This window comes from Panulirus ornatus, chromosome 10, assembly GCF_036320965.1.
Source record: "Panulirus ornatus isolate Po-2019 chromosome 10, ASM3632096v1, whole genome shotgun sequence".
Classification (NCBI taxonomy): Eukaryota; Metazoa; Arthropoda; class Malacostraca; order Decapoda; family Palinuridae; genus Panulirus; species Panulirus ornatus.
In genome coordinates, this window is record NC_092233.1 from 13,092,742 (window position 1) to 13,107,741 (window position 15,000).

Here is a 15,000-nt window from a genome sequence, read left to right on the forward strand (position 1 = left end):
CTTGGCCCAGAAGTACATACAAGATTTTGATTTAGTGTTGACCGACGCTTCATCCCAGATTACAGGAGAGCAAACTTTGGGAAAATGGACCGTGGGATTGGCAACAAGTAAGTGAAATGTTTCCATGATGTTGAAAATGTCAACGTCAAAGATGAGGAGAACCAGTGTAAACCCAAAACCAGCTTGGGTGAATATAGAAGAACCTATTCCTCGTAAACATGTAAGAAATTTAAGACAACAGAATCAGTCCAAAAAGATTAAGAATTCATGGGAATATAGATGAAAGGTAAAAAGATAAATAAAACTAAGACAAACACACAGAAAAAGAATTCCCAAAATATTACGAATACTTTCGAGGAATTCGTTAAATGTATAGAATAAAGAATAAATATAAAAGATACAATAGGATTACCAACAGGAGATCATGGATGAGAAAAATGGGTAACTACGAAACAACAGATTGCAACCGAACAAATATTGAAACTCTGTGTTGACCAGTCAGATACAAACACACCACGAGGCGCTTCCGAAGCTGTTCGTGAGTGTGGACGATGTGAGGAACTCAAACATCAGTGTGATAAGAATAGAAAGTTATATCGACATTACAGAGTTATAAAAAAGAAAATTATCAGCAATTTCTTTCATGCACAGTAACTTTGGAGGCGTAACTAATGTCAGTCGTGGACTTGAGAGGAAATATTCATCAAGGTTAATATTTAACGTATTTATGGTACTTCTCTCACTTCCTCACACTGGTACGTCATACAGTCCTCGTGCAGAGATATTGCTACGCCTCCTTCCAGGTACGGTGTTTGCCCACACGTTTGAATTCATCGCCAAGAGTGAAATCAGATAAATCAAGCCTTTAAGTAGCTAGTTAGATCTAGTGTAGAAGTCCATAATAATTTTGAATTCTGAATTTCCAGCGATAGATCATCTCTTAACCTTCTTTTTTTTTTTTTTTAACTATTTGCATTTAAGTCGTTTAGTCAGTTATCATATGATTTGTTTTCCAGTCTGTGAATCCTCCTGGTAGCTCGACTTTGTCTGTACTCACTCCCTTCTGTTCGTCATTTTTCAAATAGGGTGACCATAACTGACCACGAGAAGGGGTCACATCATGTAAGTGTAAAGAGTGAGAATAATTTCCCTAGACTTAAATTCGCAAGAGAGTTCATACTGTACCTTTGCCTTTTCGACTTTACTATTGATATGCAAAACTCGGCACTTATCAATACAACAAGTAACTATTTTGATACGATTTGTGTATATTTATCAGCCTTAGTACACAATTCCCTTCAACATTTTACTGCTAGAAGAACACCAGTTATGATCTCAAACCATTCCCCTTGAGGGCTCGCGGGTGGTGATTACCATATAAAATATTTCCACCATAGAAAACGAGATCTTTGCCATCTTTCTTCGCTTTCAGACCGTTTGGCACCACCACGTACCATCTCCATAAAACTACGGTTGATTAGAGAGATAAACTTTTACTTTAGTACGCCTTTGATCTGGATATCTCTTGACTTTTTCCCTTCGTTGAGTCGGCCGAGGGCAATGTTCTTCGTCTACCGGTAGACCCGGCTTGCACATCCAAAACCGTCCTTTTGATCAGACACATCTTTAGTCCACATACTTTTACTCCCCACCTTTCCAGGGCGGAAGCAACGTTCAGTCGCGTCACTTTAATAGTAAGGTTTTGGCATAAGATGTCGACCTCTTTGAGTCTCTTGATCAGACAATCACACTCGCGAGTACTTTCACTTGACAGGAAACAGTCTACTGGCTGGCAGTAATATAAGACGTCTCTCTGATGTCTTGTTCATTCAAGGTACAGTTTGACGATATGCATCTCGGTGATACGAGATGTGACGCATGCTTCAGTTGCCCGGTGTTGATTGGGAAACACGAATGGAGTGTGGAGTTATCTTGATGCATTGTGGCACGTAGCCACTGCTTTCATCATGTCACTTAAGGGACAATGCCTACCTGGTGCTGCAGATTATCAGTGAAATCCTGAAATTTATTTGAGTTTGACGAAAGAAAGCAGACGCCTTTAAACAGTTGCTTTTCAAACGAGGTCTTCTCCAGCCCTCGTAATGTTAGACAACGAGAGTTAAGTGGGCTCTCGTTTGCTCTAATACTGAATTGATATTCTGCAGCTTCGCTCGTTATATAGAAAAAAAAAAAGAGCTCTGCTTGCATTGGCTGGGGTGGGGTGGGGAAGAAGAAACAGTTTTGGTAGTCAGGGATCCGAGAGAAAACCCCTCAAGATGCGTCTCATGATGGAACAGAGGTAAAGATGTGTTGCCATCAGCCAGAACTATGACGTACCATCTCCTTAAGGGAGGAGATGGGTTTGCTCGAGGTCATCCGGGCAAGATTGTTTCTGAGAAAATACTGACGAAGGAAACTGTCTCTATGTCTGTCACGGTCGACCTCTCTCTCTCCTTTCCTCTTATGGGGCTTGGCTAATGGGGGGGGGGGTGGCGTCCAACTCCTGTGTTATGACTTCAAGTCTGAAGGATATACGTAGAGTTCGATAGGTTCCGCTGCAGGAGATTACTACCTTCCGCAACTGAAGAACCAGAGTTAAGACGCAAGATGCTCCATCAACGATCACTACAAATATGTCTGTGTTTGTTCGTTATTGGATGGACGAGTCTCTAAAATCCTTCTGGCAGCTGCCTCCTCTTCCTGTTCTATTCAGCCCCTATCAAGGTTGTCCTTTTCGTGAAGCAGTTATGATCTGGGGTGGCAGTGCTGTTGTAATGTATATTGTGATGTATAAAAACATAGCAGAATCACAGACCTGATCGCCCTCTGACCCGTGCGTTTCATTTACGACAATTTTCCCCTTTCAGCATGAGACAGACTTTCCCCTTCTCCCATCAGTAAGCGAGAGATACCAGCAAGATCCTCACCAGACGTGCCTTGGTGTTCAAAATTGGTTAAGCACATTACCTTTGTCAGTTGGTGCGTAGGCAAGTGTCGGCAGGCTCTCTCAAGTCGTGACAGCAACCTCTTGGCTGAATTATATATATATATATATATATATATATATATATATATATATATATATATATATATATATATATATATATATATATATATGGTCTTGGAGGTCTTATCCTTCATGTCACATCTTGATTTGACTTTTGGGCACAAGATTTACTAATATACTTCCGAGTGTCTATTTCTGTTGCAGATGAGCAAGGAACTGCAAGATGTATGGCACAAGGATTTGCCAAGCAGTCTACTCTCCTCAAAGTCGTCACAATTTCAACCTCTGAGATATCTCGGTATCTAGGAGTGATTCGATCAGTAAGACGAGAAGAAACCCGGAAATGTGGCTTATATGTGTGGTGATCATTCTTGCTGTTGCTGCTGTAGTACACTGTTAGAAATTACCCTCTGGCATTCACTGCCGCTGAGAACAGCTTGGGACCACTGCTATATCATTTGAGGGTTGAAAGGGATTTAAAGAACTCGTAATCGGATCCAACTCTGGCATTCATGCCTCCTAAAGAGGCTTTATCATGCTGCCCTTTGATACACTTTCTATGGTCCGTCCAGGAGCTTCATATTTCTTTGTCCTTATTCATTTCTCGATCATTATTCCATATGCTTTACGACATGTCTTCGATGAAGTTATTCCTTCTGTATTCTTCACACTGTTCCTACTGCGGTTAGAGAAAGTCATCTGACGCTGGTGAGTTGCTATCTGCTCCTGCTGGAGATCTAGTAACTCCACTAGCGTGGTGTAGGCTTTTTCCACCGGAGATCCGTCAGTCGCGTGGCTGAAACTACTCATACATAAGTCGATATCATTACGAACGCATGGCTCTCCGCCAGCTCTTGATCTACTTGAGGGGTAAGCCATCGAACTCGAAGTGTATTTTCCGACAGTGTTTCCCGAAACCTCCCATTGAAGACTTCCATCCTTAAGCACTTTTAGCAGACACCACGGAAAGCGTCGTAAAGGACAGCGAGATAATGCACCTTACGAGACGTGAATACCAAAGCTTGATCCGCTTATGGGTTATTCTCTGGAGTTCTCTCAATACGAAGAGCAGGAAAGAGATACGACAAAGGCCTTTTGACGCCCTCCAACGGTACTGAACGCCAAAGGGAAATGGCTACCGATGTGTTGCACCACCACCACCACCAGCAACAATAATCATCAGACACTCAAGACACGTTTGCGAGTCTCTTACGTCTCACTGATTAAGTCACTCCCAGATACCGAGATGTTTATGGGGTTGTAATCACATGAGCAACGAGGAGAGCAGACTGTAAGGCAAAAATCCTCGCGTAACATACCTTTTGTATACGTGTCATGGAAGCGGACAAAGAAGGGATACGAGCGGGAGGCCGGAAATCCTTCTCTCTTGTATTATTATTTTGAAAAACGAAGGAACAGAAGAAGGAGTCAGGTGAGGATGTCTCCCCAAAGAGCAAGTCAACTATTGCTGACGTTACCTCGTTAAATCGAGATGCATTGTTTACAATCATGAAAGAAAAGAATATATATATATATATATATATATATATATATATATATATATATATATATATATATATAGATTCGAACGCAGCGTCGAGTCTCCTGGGATCTCTCATACCCTCGTCGAGGGTGTGTGTGTGTGTGTGTGTGTGTGTGTGTGTATATATATATGTATATTATCCCTGGGGATAGGGGTGAAAGAATACTTCCCACGTATTCCTCGCGTGTCGTAGAAAGCGACTAGAGGGGACGGGAGCGGGGGGCCGGAAATCCTCCCCTCCTTGTATTAACTTTCTAAAATGGGAAACAGAAGAAGGAGTCACGCGGGGAGTGCTCATCCTCCTCGAAGGCTCAGAGTGGGGTGCCTAAATGTGTGTGGATGTAACCAAGATGTGAAAAAAGGAGAGATAGGTAGTATGTTTGAGGAAAGGAACCTGGATGTTTTGGCTCTGAGTGAAACGAAGCTCAAGGGTAAAGGGGAAGAGTGGTTTGGAAATGTCTGGGGAGTGAAGTCAGGGGTTAGTGAGAGGACAAGAGCAAGGGAAGGAGTAGCAATACTCCTGAAACAGGAGTTGTGGGAGTATGTGATAGAATGTAAGAAAGTAAATTCTCGATTAATATGGGTAAAATTGAAAGTTGATGGAGAGAGGTGGGTGATTATTGGTGCATATGCACCTGGGCATGAGAAGAAAGATCATGAGAGGCAAGTGTTTTGGGAGCAGCTAAATGAGTGTGTTAGCGGTTTTGATGCACGAGACCGGGTTATAGTGATGGGTGATTTGAATGCAAAGGTGAGTAATGTGGCAGTTGAGGGAATAATTGGTATGCATGGGGTGTTCAGTGTTGTAAATGGAAATGGTGAAGAGCTTGTAGATTTATGTGCTGAAAAAGGACTGATGATTGGGAATACCTGGTTTAAAAAGCGAGATATACATAAGTATACTTATGTAAGTAGGAAAGATGGCCAGAGAGCATTATTGGATTACGTGTTAATTGACAGGCGTGCGAAAGAGAGACTTTTGGATGTCAATGTGCTGAGAGGTGCAACTGGAGGGATGTCTGATCATTATCTTGTGGAGGCTAAGGTGAAGATTAGTATGGGTTTTCAGAAAAGAAGAGTGAATGTTGGGGTGAAGAAGGTGGTGAGAGTAAGTGAGCTTGGGAAGGAGACCTGTGTGAAGAAGTATCAGGAGAGACTGTGTACAGAATGGAAAAAGGTGAGAACAATGGAAGTAAGGGGAGTGGGGGAGGAATGGGATGTATTTAGGGAATCAGTGATGGATTGCGCAAAAGATGCTTGTGGCATGAGAAGAGTGGGAGGTGGGCTGTTTAGAAAGGGTAGTGAGTGGTGGGATGAAGAAGTAAGAGTATTAGTGAAAGAGAAGAGAGAGGCATTTGGACGATTTTTGCAGGGAAAAAATGCAATTGAGTGGGAGAAGTATAAAAGAAAGAGACAGGAGGTCAAGAGAAAGGTGCAAGAGGTGAAAAAAAGGGCAAATGAGAGTTGGGGTGAGAGACTATCAGTAAATTTTAGGGAGAATAAAAAGATGTTCTGGAAGGAGGTAAATAGGGTGCGTAAGACAAGGGAGCAAATGGGAACTTCAGTGAAGGGCGTAAATGGGGAGGTGATAACAAGTAGTGGTGATGTGAGAAGGAGATGGAATGAGTATTTTGAAGGTTTGTTGAATGTGTCTGATGACAGAGTGGCAGATATAGGGTGTTTGGGTCGAGGTGGTGTGCAAAGTGAGAGGGTTAGGGAAAATGATTTGGTAAACAGAGAAGAGGTAGTAAAAGCTTTGCGGAAGATGAAAGCCGGCAAGGCAGCAGGTTTGGATGGTATTGCTGTGGAATTTATTAAAAAAGGGGGTGACTGTATTGTTGACTGGTTGGTAAGGTTATTTAATGTATGTATGACTCATGGTGAGGTGCCTGAGGATTGGCGGAATGCGTGCATAGTGCCATTGTACAAAGGCAAAGGGGATAAGAGTGAGTGCTCAAATTACAGAGGTATAAGTTTGTTGAGTATTCCTGGTAAATTATATGGGAGGGTATTGATTGAGAGGGTGAAGGCATGTACAGAGCATCAGATTGGGGAAGAGCAGTGTGGTTTCAGAAGTGGTAGAGGATGTGTGGATCAGGTGTTTGCTTTGAAGAATGTATGTGAGAAATACTTAGAAAAGCAAATGGATTTGTATGTAGCATTTATGGATCTGGAGAAGGCATATGATAGAGTTGATAGAGATGCTCTGTGGAAGGTATTAAGAATATATGGTGTGGGAGGAAAGTTGTTAGAAGCAGTGAAAAGTTTTTATCGAGGATGTAAGGCATGTGTACGTGTAGGAAGAGAGGAAAGTGATTGGTTCTCAGTGAATGTAGGTTTGCGGCAGGGGTGTGTGATGTCTCCATGGTTGTTTAATTTGTTTATGGATGGGGTTGTTAGGGAGGTAAATGCAAGAGTCTTGGAAAGAGGGGCAAGTATGAAGTCTGTTGGGGATGAGAGAGCTTGGGAAGTGAGTCAGTTGTTGTTCGCTGATGATACAGCGCTGGTGGCGGATTCATGTGAGAAACTGCAGAAGCTGGTGACGGAGTTTGGTAAAGTGTGTGGAAGAAGAAAGTTAAGAGTAAATGTGAATAAGAGCAAGGTTATTAGGTACAGTAGGGTTGAGGGTCAAGTCAATTGGGAGGTGAGTTTGAATGGTGAAAAACTGGAGGAAGTGAAGTGTTTTAGATATCTGGGAGTGGATCTGTCAGCGGATGGAACCATGGAAGCGGAAGTGGATCATAGGGTGGGGGAGGGGGCGAAAATTTTGGGAGCCTTGAAAAATGTGTGGAAGTCGAGAACATTATCCCGGAAAGCAAAAATGGGTATGTTTGAAGGAATAGTAGTTCCAACAATGTTGTATGGTTGCGAGGCGTGGGCTATGGATAGAGTTGTGCGCAGGAGGATGGATGTGCTGGAAATGAGATGTTTGAGGACAATGTGTGGTGTGAGGTGGTTTGATCGAGTAAGTAACGTAAGGGTAAGAGAGATGTGTGGAAATAAAAAGAGCGTGGTTGAGAGAGCAGAAGAGGGTGTTTTAAAATGGTTTGGGCACATGGAGAGAATGAGTGAGGAAAGATTGACCAAGAGGATATATGTGTCGGAGGTGGAGGGAACAAGGAGAAGAGGGAGACCAAATTGGAGGTGGAAAGATGGAGTGAAAAAGATTTTGTGTGATCGGGGCCTGAACATGCAGGAGGGTGAAAGGAGGGCAAGGAATAGAGTGAATTGGAGCGATGTGGTATACAGGGGTTGACGTGCTGTCAGTGGATTGAATCAAGGCATGTGAAGCGTCCGGGGTAAACCATGGAAAGCTGTGTAGGTATGTATATTTGTGTGTGTGGACGTGTGTATGTACATGTGTATGGGGGGGGTTGGGCCATTTCTTTCGTCTGTTTCCTTGCGCTACCTCGCAAACGCGGGAGACAGCGACAAAGTATAAAAAAAAAAAAAAAAAAAACATATATATATATATATATATATATATATATATATATATATATATATATATATATATATATATGTATATATATATATATATATATATATATATATATATATATATATATATATATATATAATTTTTTTTTTTTTTTTTTGCTTTGTCGCTGTCTCCCGCGTTTGCGAGGTAGCGCAAGGAAACAGACGAAAGAAATGGCCCAACTCACCCCCATACACAAGTATATACATACGTCCACACACGCAAATATACATACCTACACAGCTTTCCATGGTTTACCCCAGACACTTCACATGCCTTGATTCAATCCACTGACAGCACGTCAACCCCGGTATACCACATCGCTCCAATTCACTCAATAATATTCCTTGCCCTCCTTTCACCCTCCTGCATGTTCAGGCCCGATCACACAAAATATATATATATATATATATATATATATATATATATATATATATATATATATATATATATATATATATATATATATGTGTGTGTGCATAGGGGAGAAAGAATACTTCCCATGTATTCCCTGGGTGTCGTAGAAGGCGACTAAAAGGGAAGGGAGCGGGGGGCTGGAAATCCTCCCCTCTCGGGTTTTTTTTTTTTTTTAATTTTCCAAAAGAAGGAACAGAGAAGAGGGCCAGGTGAGGATATTCCCTCAAAGGCCCAGTCCTCTGTTCTTAACGCTACCTCGCTATCGCGGGAAATAGCGAATAGTATGAAAAAAAAAAGAAAAAAAAAAAAAAAAATATATATACATATATATATATATATATATATATATATATATATATATATATATATATATACATATACGTAGTTCATTCATGTCTATTTTGAGGTATTCATGTTAAACTTGACCGACGTTATCTTAATAACTCTGGCATGGCATCCGTAATTAAGTTTCTCTTATCATCATTCACAGCTGGACGGTGTGTTCCGCTCTTTTATTGGGAGCGGAGAGGCATGTGCAGTCTTATTGTTTTGGGGGAATAATCTTTACAGAGCGCATTCACTTCTGCAAATGTCATTATCATTATTATTATTATCATTATGATCATTCAACGGAAACGATAAGGACTAGAATCCTGTAGTAAATCATGGGAGAATATCCTTTCTGTCACATTCCCTAACACCAGCATCCGTTGGTGAACTGAACGTACCATCAGAATTCACAGAAAAGTTCCATTCGTCGTAAGTCTTCGGATATACGAGGTTGAGCTGTGACCGTGAAACTTCAGACACAAACCCGTAAACACACGAAGAAATAGCATTCTCTCTCTCTCTCTCTCTCTCTCTCTCTCTCTCTCTCTCTCTCTCTCTATCTATCTCTCTCTCTCTCTCTCTCTCTCTCTCTCTGACTCTCACAGGTTAACAGTGTGATTCATCGACCAGATAACAGTTAGTAACCATTTAAACGACAACGATTCACCTCTTTTCTTTTTTTTTTTTCCTTTCACGCAAAAGTTCGGGTCATGCCTTCTCGCATGAACCACAATGGCATCGCTAGAAAAGTGGAGTAATGGAATTTCTCCCAGCACTAAAGACGAACACCTTTGTGTATATCCTTTTGTTTCAAGAGATCCTCCGACGGAAGCGCTACTCTCGTTCCAGGATTCTTCAGACAGCTCCACATCTTTCCAGCATTCATTAACTGCCTTGAGGTAAGATGTATTTTCTTCCTAGCATTCTTTAAACGCCATATGCATATACTCACACATGTAAGGCATTTCATAACTGCCCTTTGTAAAGATCCTCTTCATACATAATTCTTTTAACTGTTAGTACAACTTCTTAGCTTTTGTAACATTCTTAAACTGGCTTGAGCCACAGGCATCATCGAACTGCTCACATCACAACTTCGTGTGGAGCATCCTTCACCGACTAGGTCTAAGCCTTCGCTCTTTTCACTACCCTGAGCAGAGCTGCGTGGCATCTATCGACTGCTCTAAGCACAGCTTCACTCTCTCATGGTTCCAGGAGCTGTAAGAAATTCTTCAGCGTGTTTTGTATATTTCCTCATCGATTGACATGAATGTCCCGTCTGTCTGTCTGTCTGTCTGTCTGTCTCTCTATCTGTTCATTCACCTCTTCGTGAAGCAGGCCAATCCCCTGTAGCCGCTGACAAGATCGCATCTAATGGCTTCTAACTCTTTAGATTCCACGACGAAGCTGTCGCTCCCAGGCCTCCTCGCTCCAGTTCCTGTCCATCGTGTTCTCTCGTCACGTCATTTGCCGTTATTCTTTGCACGACTCGACCAATTTACACACACAACACTCGTTTGGATCAAAATGTTCCACAACTCCTGTTCCCATCTTGTCGCCAGTGCGCCATTCAAATGTACTACAAATGTCATCTTCCTTTTTCATATATTCTTCCTTAATGCAAATGTCATTTTCCTTTTTCATATATTCTTCCTTAATTCAAATGTCATTTTCCTATTTCATACATTCTTCCTTAATGCAAATGTCATTTTCCTTTTTCATATATTCTTCCTTAATTCAAATGTCATTTTCCTTTTTCATATATTTTTCCTTAAATGACTCGATTAAAAAAGGAATCCTTTCATGTATTTTGCAACGCCTACACATAACTCGGGTGCAGAAAATATGCACATATCTGGCCAAAGATTTTCTTCTGGTTCTGGGATATTCTCCGAATGCCATCGTGATTGGATTATGAAGTCATCCCGTTTTCTACCTTTTCGATAGAAAACAGAATATTGAGTAATCATCTGCCCTCCGACATCAACAAAAACATTTTTTTTTTCAGAACTGTAACTGCTAAGAGAAACAAGTACAAAAAGAAATAACAAAATGAAAATGAAGTGATGCAGGGATGGAAATGCCTTGAACGTATTCAGGCGAGAAAAGGGAAGATATATCACTTGAGATTTTCTAATAGTCAAAGAAAATTGATTTCTGCACGTGTTTTGGTGTTTCATCAACCCCCTCCCCTCCACCTCTTCCTCCTCCGCCACACGCCACTCCCTTCAATGGCACTACCGTACATTACAGTACAGTACAAACAGATAATGTGCATACACACAAACATACACACGCAAGCAAGCAAGCAAGCATACACACACACACACACACACACACTCTCTCTCTCTCTCTCTCTCTCTCTCTCTCTCTCTCTCTCTCTATCTATCTATCTATCTATCTATCTCTCTCTCTCTCTCTAAGCCGAAGAGGAAAACCGTAGAAAATATCAATTAAAAAAAAAAAGAAGTCTAGAATCATTCATTTCTATTCAACCGTCACATCTCACAACTACACGGAATGAAGCTCAGGGGTACACAAATGTCTATTCCATTACGAAGCTGATTGCCAGACATCCATCTTTTCCTCCCGCCTCAAAAGCTAAATGAAAAGAGAATAAAAAAGAAAAAAATAGATATGAAAGAAAACTCGTAGTCTTGAGAGGATAAGAAAAATGAATTGAACCAGAAGCTTGTTTGCGACGGGAATTATCTCCTTTGAGATGCAATCCTTGTGGGCGAGAGGAATTCCAAGTCAGAATGGACTACTACATATTTTCAAGTTGGTCTGACAAGTGAAAAACAGAGAAAACGAAATGCAAAAATGATTTTTCGAGGAGGGGGTGAAGGAACGTTCTATATTTTCTTTTAAGGTTTCCTCCTTCGCAGGGGGATGATCATCTGAAGCAGTCCTTCCTCGAATCATTTTTGTTTTTTATGTTGGCTGAAACGGCACAGGCAACTGATCACCCAAATCAAAGATATGTCATTAAAGTTATATATATATATATATATATATATATATATATATATATATATATATATTTTTTTTTTTTTTTTTTTTTTTTATACTTTGTCGCTGTCTCCCGCATTTGCGAGGTAGCGCAAGGAAACAGACGAAAGAAATGGCCCAACCCCCCCCATACACATGTACATACACACGTCCACACACGCAAATATACATACCTACACAGCTTTCCTTGGTTTACCCCGGACGCTTCACATGCCTTGATTCAATCCACTGACAGCACGTCAACCCCTGTATACCACATCGCTCCAATTCCCTCTATTCCTTGCCCTCCTTTCACCCTCCTGCATGTTCAGGCCCCGATCACACAAAATCCTTTTCACTCCATCTTTCCACCTCCAATTTGGTCTCCCTCTTCTCCTCGTTCCCTCCACCTCCGACACATATATCCTCTTGGTCAATCTTTCCTCACTCATTCTCTCCATGTGCCCAAACCATTTCAAAACACCCTCTTCTGCTCTCTCAACCACGCTCTTTTTATTTCCACACATCTCTCTTACCCTTACGTTACTTACTCGATCAAACCACCTCACACCACACATTGTCCTCAAACATCTCATTTCCAGCACATCCATCCTCCTGCGCACAACTCTATCCATAGCCCACGCCTCGCAACCATACAACATTGTTGGAACTACTATTCCTTCAAACATACCCTTCAAACATATATATATATATATATATATATATGCGGGGGGAGGGGGTTTTCATTCCATGTGTGGCGGGGTGGCGACGGGAATGAATAAGGGCAGACAGTATGAATTATGTACATGGGTATATATGTATATGTCTGTGTGTGTATCAATATGTATACGTTGAGATGTACAGGTATGTATATGTGCGTGTGTGGACGTGTGTGTATATACATAAGTATGTGGGTGGGTTGAGCCATTCTTTCGTCTGTTTCCTCGCGCTACCTCGCTAACGCGGGAGACAGCGACAAAGTATAATAAATAAATAAATAAATAAATATATCCTAAGCCAGGTACCTAGTCTATCGACCAACCCCTAGGGAATGACGAACAGCTGGGTTAACTGTGGAACCCAATGCCGCGACCAGGATCCGAACATTTTGTGTTCGACCCTGGGCGGCCAGTGAATGCATTAGGGACAGCAACGCTAACCGTTACACCACGGAGGCTCGTGCATAACGTGAAAGGCGTCTCTTCCTCTCTGAATCTAATATACATAATATACATCAAGATTTTTTTTCTTTCTCGGTGAAACGTAATTGTAATTTGCTCTGAAAAGCTGTTGATGTCCAAGGCAGAATTCTGGATGTCGCATCGTTGAAGGGAAAGAACACTACGTAAGAATGGAGGGCAACTTTTAAACATTGATCTATATACATAAACGAATACTGTAAACCTATGTGTAAACTTATTCTGCTGGAGGCATCGTCCTGTTGTGTAGAGAACTTTTGTTCTGAGATCCAGTCTACCTACCTATTAAAGGGGAACCAATCAGAACCGATTAACCGTCTGGAAACTTTTATTTTCTATAAATAAAAAATGGAGACACGAAAGAAATAGCTTGTCTTTTTTTTTTTTTTTACCTGAAGCTCCCAGCAGTAATGGAGACTATATCATGTAAGTTTCATTTCACCATAGAAATATAGGGTGAAATATACAATAAAGAAATACACACACACACACACACACACACACACACACACACACACACACACACACTTCTTAAGAGATGGTAAACTAAAAAAATAATGGGAGGGATTTCAATTATAGACAGGAGGAATGTGGATTCTCGCAGACGAATTGTAATTAGGACATATAAATTCTTAAAGTGTGTGTGGCAGGGAAAAGCTCCTCCTCCTACACCAGCATGCTAACGAACACACTATGATAAGAGAGACTGATACACCAGCATTACTAAGATCTTATCTCCTCACAGGATGGCATCATAAATGACAATATCGTATATGATACACCAAGTGGCAAAAGTGGTCATGTAACATTACGGTTCGATTATGCGGTAATGAGGATAGTAAATAACAGAGATGAGGAGGCCGTAGTCAAACACTGATGAGGTGTTGCAGGAAGCTGCCGCCTGATTGTGGATTTTGAGCGCCTAGAAATCTCAAGTGTACCCACATGTTTTTAAGCTTCCAGGCGAGAATTTTGGGCTTTTTATTCCTCAGAAAGGTAAGAGCCAACCATTTTGAAGCATAGGTGGATGAAACACAGCGCCTAGAAGAGAAATTCCCAAAATGAAGTTGCAGCCATGAAGAGTGAAGAAGGAATATCCTTCCCTAAAGATAGCCTGAGGCTCACTGAGGCGGGTTGATGGTGCCGACACCGTTAGACACGCTAGTCCCAACAACCAGAAGTACGATGATTTGACCCTGAGAGCGTCATATGCTTGCATCCATGATAAACCTTAGTGGTATATCGCCTCTGAAAATAGATGACTGGTGGACAATAATTTGTGGGCACTATTATTATTCACATTAAGTACACCTAGTTGAATATTCAAATAACCACACACACATATATGAATACACTCAATAAGAAACACTACGCATAAATTAACCCATACATGAAACACATAAACACACACACACATACACACATACACACACACACACACACACACACACACACACACACACAAGCACACACGCATCAATAAGTATACATAACTCAAGGTATCTGTCAGAGCTGTGGGTCTTACACCGAGCATCTGGTCAAAACCTGTAACAAAAAAATAACGTTGTCGAAAACTTTGCTTTGGAAGAAAATTTTTCCTCCCTCACCACAGAATCACAACACGAAAATAACTGTCATGGGTTCTCCTGATGCCGTTGCAGCTTTGGTGCTTCACTGATAAAAATGCCGAGTTAATTAACTTGTATTTTCACTTGAAACACTTCCGTGGGGCAATATCGTGCCTCTTCCTTCCAACGTGTAATCAGGGGAAACTTAATGATAACAGTGAATGCTCTTGTTTTGGGAAGATTTTTCTGGGGTAACTTTAGTGATTCATTTATATTCTAAGGTCATACAATGAAAGAGGAAGGGAGCGATGGGGTAGTTAAGGGTAACGTAATTTCATGTTAACAAATACGGTGAATTCCTCTTCTTTCGATTGCGCTGCAAAGCCGGGTAAGAGATGGTGTGTTGTGTTAGACCTTTTATACACACACACACACACATACACACACACACCAGCATCCGCGGT